The sequence below is a fragment of the Lolium perenne genome, chromosome 2 (assembly GCF_019359855.2).
Source record: "Lolium perenne isolate Kyuss_39 chromosome 2, Kyuss_2.0, whole genome shotgun sequence".
In the NCBI taxonomy this organism is placed as follows: domain Eukaryota; kingdom Viridiplantae; phylum Streptophyta; class Magnoliopsida; order Poales; family Poaceae; genus Lolium; species Lolium perenne.
The window spans coordinates 151,650,134-151,655,951 of record NC_067245.2 but is presented as its reverse complement, the minus strand read 5'-3'; the positions used below and the strand labels follow the sequence as shown (position 1 = coordinate 151,655,951).

General features: G+C 42.5%; 1 long non-coding RNA gene across 1 annotated transcript; it reads left to right on the top strand.

Moving 5' to 3' along the window:
- The first annotated feature begins 934 nt into the window (after positions 1 to 934).
- Positions 935 to 3,442, top strand: LOC127321964 (uncharacterized). Its single transcript, XR_011752015.1, has 3 exons — positions 935 to 1,217; positions 1,319 to 1,522; positions 2,189 to 3,442. It is a non-coding gene; the product is annotated as an uncharacterized lncRNA (long non-coding RNA).
- The last annotated feature ends 2,376 nt before the right edge of the window (positions 3,443 to 5,818 follow it).

Here is a 5,818-nt window from a genome sequence, read left to right as displayed (position 1 = left end):
CTGTCCACCATCTGGGTACTGGTTCTCCTCTTCATAATCTGGTCATTTGAATAGCCAGGGACACATCCATGAGTACTTTAAAGTACTCACAAATTATACTAACATAAGTACTAGCAACTCTAAGCATGGTTCTAAGCTCTATTATCATTTGCATAGGGAACATTAGTGTCATTCTTTCACATTCCAAAATTTTCCAAATTTTGGATTGTAAAGTAGAAATAAAATTTAAGCTTGGTTGGTTGTCTTGATTTAAAATTTACAATGAAATAAATTTTTTTGGTGTTACTTAAAACTTTTTTTTTCAAAAATGGAGTTTTCAAAAACATGCATTGCATTCATAAGCATCATGACATCGTTGCATTTCCTAGGAAAAACTTGAATAAAAATTTAAATTTTGTTAAAGAAACCTAAAACCCGAAGTAATGAAAATAAAGCCATATAGGCCTATGTGCCAAATTCAAATTTATCTAAATGTTTTAAAATTGTTTCCAAAATATTTTTCATTTTAAAAGCAATCCACTAATATTTTGTTTGTATTTTTCCGATTTGGTTTGAACTAGTTTTGACTCAAATTGGTTTTCAAATCATTTAGAAATACTAAATCGGAAAACAACACAGAAGATATAAGAGTAAAGAAAAGAAGAAGAGTGAGAGCGGGGCACCAAGCAGGCACGCACATGGCCGCGTGCGCAACAATGCTACACGTACGGACGATTTTCTATGAAATGAGACTTACGGACTGACGTGGCGGTGGGTAGGTTGCGTTCCTGAAATCAAGGAAGGTGAAATCATGTGAACCGATCATGTGCATGCACATCATCCCGTAAATCCATTCGGTAGAAAATCATCCCTAAATGTAGCATTATTGCCGCGTGCGTGCACCAAAGCAAACCAGGTAGCAGCAGCGCAGCAGTCCACTCGTACGTGCCTTATTCCTTCATTAACGTGTGGGCCCTGCCGCCACCTCAGATCACCATCAAGCTTCAGCCAAACCGACCACGCACGAACATACTCCGTATTAATTTGCAGCTTCTTGACGTTTCTCCTCAAATTGATTCTAGGCGATATAATCCACCATTTGATGCACCGTATGTTGCTACTTAAGCCCCACAGCCTTCTCTCCATTTCCCCCCAAACGGCACTTCCTGAGAGCCCCCAGGCTGGTCGAATTCGAGCTCGAAGGTCCGCAGCACCGTCGCGGTAAATCGTCGATTGCTGTGAGCACGGTCCACCTTTTGATCTATAGTTTCTTCCAAACATCTTATTTCTTCCTTACGCACATCTCAGGCTTTGTTTCGTGATTTTTGGTGCACCACAGCGACGGCGCCATCTTCGTTTGTGAGCACGTCCACAGGACAGTTTTCCGACGAGCGATTTCCGGCGAAATAGTCCACCTCGACGTCCGCCACTTCTTCATCGAATTCGTCTTGTCAAACAGAGCGCCGTGGTTTGCTTCACCATCGGCAGAGATCTTCGAGGAAGCTCCACGGACAACTACACCTAGCTGTCTCTGTTCCCGTGGGTGAGCTGCCCCATTGTTTTTTTCCTTTTCCTTTGTTCCTTTTCGTTGGAACCACAAGATCTAGATCCTAAGGCCAGAATCTGATCACTTAAACGAAGGGGTATCGGCCAATTCGAATCTGCCACTTGTCATATTGGTTCTAGTTTTCGGATAATAGAACATGACATACTCCAATCTTTGAAAAATCATATCTTTAGTTCCGTTTATCGAAATTTAGCAAACAAGATGTCCCTGAACTCATAAAAATGTGTAGAATACGTTAGTGTCATAATATTGCACTTTTGCATCATATTTTTACACAGTTTTTGCAGAAACTCAAATAGAGTATTTTGGCCATATAAATAGTTCTACGAAATATTTTTAACTAATTCCTTTTGCATTTAGCAGATATTTGAACCCCCTGTACAGTAGAATTAGAAAATAAAAATGTTACCTATAAATTTCTCTTGTAGTATTGGTTTAGTGTTGTAGATCTTTTCTAATGATAGGAAATGTTTTAATAATTAATTCAACACTAAAATTTTGCCATGGCATCATGCATATAGTTGAAAACCAGAGAACATGTTAAGTGTGTCGTTCATGTTTAATCCACATATTGCATACATATTTTATTTGTGGTTGTCTATATGTTGATATGTGTTTATGGAGTGAAAATTTTGTTTGTAGATTGTGGTTGTGCTGATTGCAACGAGTGTTTCTGCGAAGAGTGTACCAACTCCTCCTCTCACCAATGCAAGTGACACACACCAAAAGTACCAATTTTAGTTCTTGCACCGTAGTGTTTTTTATAGTAGACATGTCTAGGGTTTATGTTTTTTGCGTGCTATTAAATCCTAGTAGTTTAGCTACACCACTCCTAGACTCCCTTAGCCACCATTAACTTTAGTTGTTACCTGCTATGACATGGAAAAAGGTTTTGATAGAGGTTAAGGAAAAAAACTAAGTTTAATGAATTATCTGGGTGAATGGTGGAGTTATGGAGAGGATGACTGTATCAGGGGGCAAGACCCTGGTGCTAGTACACACTTGCGAAAAGTCACCCAGGCTTAAAGAGATTGTAGACAAATCTTGCTCATTAGCTTCACGTACAACCACATGCTACTATGGCTCTGGATTGATAAAGTATGTTGTATGAACCCGGATCCTAGGGGCCAGGTGGTGGTAGAGGGATATTGTAGGTGGAACGGGGCCTTAGGGAATGGTTCGGGTGATTACACACAGAAGGTCTCGGCCACGGTCTACACCTGTCCTCTAGCAAAATGTGCATCGAGGTAGAAGGATTGACCTGGCCATGTGGGTAAAGGTGTACAACTTCTCGAGAGTAAAATCTAAGTACTTAGCCGAGTCCCCGGTTATGGACAACTTGAGCGAACCGACAAGTCACTTGTTCGAAGATCTCCTCATCCCAATTTCTTAAATAAAAATTTGGTGGGTGAACAAGGGTAGGAAGGTACATTGGGGCTTTACCAATGCTACTGTTAATTTGGTACATTGGGGTTTTACCAATGTTACTGCTAATTAGATTGAAAGAAAATGTTTTGATAAATGATAGGGAAAATTTGGCTTTATGCAAAATGAACCTGAGCTCTACCTGCCAGATGTGCAAGTAGGTGTAGGATGCCATTTGAGTCCACAAAAGTGTCCTTGCCAATACAATTCCAAATGTATTGATTCCTTCAGGCTGCAACGTTTGATGTTGCTGGTATCCCTAGCTGCTAAAGAAGATGTTAGGATCACGAGTCTTTGCCCAACATGTTTGCCTGTGGCATCCGTGAAGGAAGAGGACTCCATGCTATTTGCTTTCCGCTTGATGTTGAACTCCGATTTATGTTTATGCTAGCCTTGTGCTATGCAATTTGTAATCCTTTATGTAAATTCTGGATCATTCGATGTAATAAAGACCATTGTTTCTTGGTATTACATCTTGTATTGTGTGTGCTAGCAGTCGATCCAGGGACTAGCACTAATGCACAGGGACTTGCACTTTTTAAAGTGAGGTCACTACACATTCCCACCACTCTATTGTGATTTAAGTCTAAGTCACATTTCAAGTCACCATTCATTTTTAGAAGAGATCTGTTAACGGAACAGTATGGCCATCCAATTGTCCATGACCGCGCACGCGGCTATTCGAATAGTTTAACACTCTGCAGAGGTCGTACTCTTGTGCCACAAATTTTGATTACATTCATCAGGGATAGTCCTGAATCATCATAACTCAGTATGCGGATCATCAACCGTTAACCTTTCACTTACATACTCTAGTATAGGTACCTCCCCTATGAGCTTGGCCTCCTAGTGATGTCAAACTGTCATCCTAGGAACTGCACAGGGCTTGGGTAGGACATTCAACTCATTTCACGTCATTTTACTTTCAACGGAGGCAGCCTCATCATAACTGTAAGAGCAAAATTCACACCCCAAGTTTTGTGTGTTTGATGACAACACGTGAGTAATCTCACCGTGTGCCTTGAGTATCATTGTTAGATTTGCAAGTACACGGTGACCTCGCTGGATACGTCAAGATCGGAAGACTGAAGCGTAGTTGATAGGTTTTCTGGTTTTGTGTGTGTTTAGCGAGGTAACATGGTTGGAGAGAAAAAGGGAAGAAAACCAGTTTTTAGCCAGGCCGGTACTACCGGTACCAGTAGCGGTAGTACCGCTACCCCTATAGGTACCGCCCCGAGGTACCGCTCTGAGTTCTGCGCTGATTTCGTCCCTCAGAACGAGTTGCGGTACCTCTGCAGTACCTGGAGCGGTAGTACCGCTCACGGTACCGCCCAGGTACCGTAAACGAGTTACGGCTGTACCGCCCTGGTACCGCTTCGAGTCCGACCCTGTTGCGGTACCTCGAGTGGTAGTACCGCTCTGCGTCCTTTGACCAGATCTGGGGGGATTTCGAACTCAGAGCGGTAGTACCGCTTCCCTGAAGCGGTAGTACCGCTTAGGCAAAAACTGGACATAACGGTTGGATTTGGAGGAGCGTATTTAAGGGCCCCTTCTTCCCCAACACGATTTTATCTCTTCCCCCTGTCTCTCCTCCATTGTTGCTGAGCTTAATCCTTGAGGATCTCCTTCCCCATCCAACCAATCTTGCCCAAACTTTGAGGATTGGTGGAGGAGACCCCGATCTATACTTCTACCAAGAGAGATTTCACCAATACTAGCTATTCCTTAGAGGATCTTGGTGGTAGGGTTCCTTTAGTGGAGCATTGGAGAAGAGTTCCTTTTGTGGAGCATTGGAAGGGTTCCTATGGTGGAGCATTGGAGATGGGTTCCTATGGTGGAGCATTGGAGATGTGCAGCTATGGAGTCTAGCTTGGTGATGTACTAGCTCCATAGGGTGTTGGGAGCATCCTTGTGTGTGGAGCTCACCCCAACCTTGTGAAGGAATCACCGCCTCGACCGGTGCCTTAGTGGAAGAGGGAGAGCACCTTCGTGGAGCTCTCTCGAGGAAGAAGGTGAGGCCTTCCTTCGTGGTGTGGCCGCCTAGTCTCTAGTGTGAGAGTAGCACCTCCTCAACGCAGACGTACTTCCTATTGTGGAAGGAACTGCGGGAAACAAACCTCGACTCGCCTCGCGCCCCCGGTTGTCTCGCTCCTTACTCTCGTCATCTTGTTGATTCCTTTACTTGTTGCACTTGTCCGATATTCATTGTAGGATCACCCCTATTGCTAAAGTTCTCACCTTTACCTTCCGTTGCATAAAAATTGAAAAATACTAAAACTTGACGTAGCGCCATTCATCCCCCCTCTTGTTCGCTACGATCCATTCAATAACCTCTATGACGCTTGTTCAGAGGGAACCCATACTAAGATACATAAATTTCCAGCTAAAGCCTTACCCATATTCAGGTATTATGGGGGGTACTCAAAAATTGGAATGGTATCACATCCGAACCCAACCATCAGTTTTTATCAAATTCACCATGTCATTCGAAAGTCATATTCACCTTCAACACTTTCAATAGAATGACTCATCATTCCAAGGTTTTCAAAGTCATTTGATTCATAAGTTCCCATCTAGAGTAGTCAATTTTAGTTTAGCACTAGCAACTAGTCATGAGGGGTGATAACTACATTTTTGCTCTCTAAGCTAAGTGTGAAGCTCTTGTGATACTCTACACTTAGACACAAATTAAAATACAATTGGTAAACCTTGGTAATTAAAGTAAAAGTAAAGCAAGATAAAAACTTGGGCTTGGATGAATAAAACTTTAAACACCAATACTAGTGCCATGGTATCTTGCACTAGTAACTTGGCATGGTAGAGCTTGCATTAGGGTAGCTTGCCTTG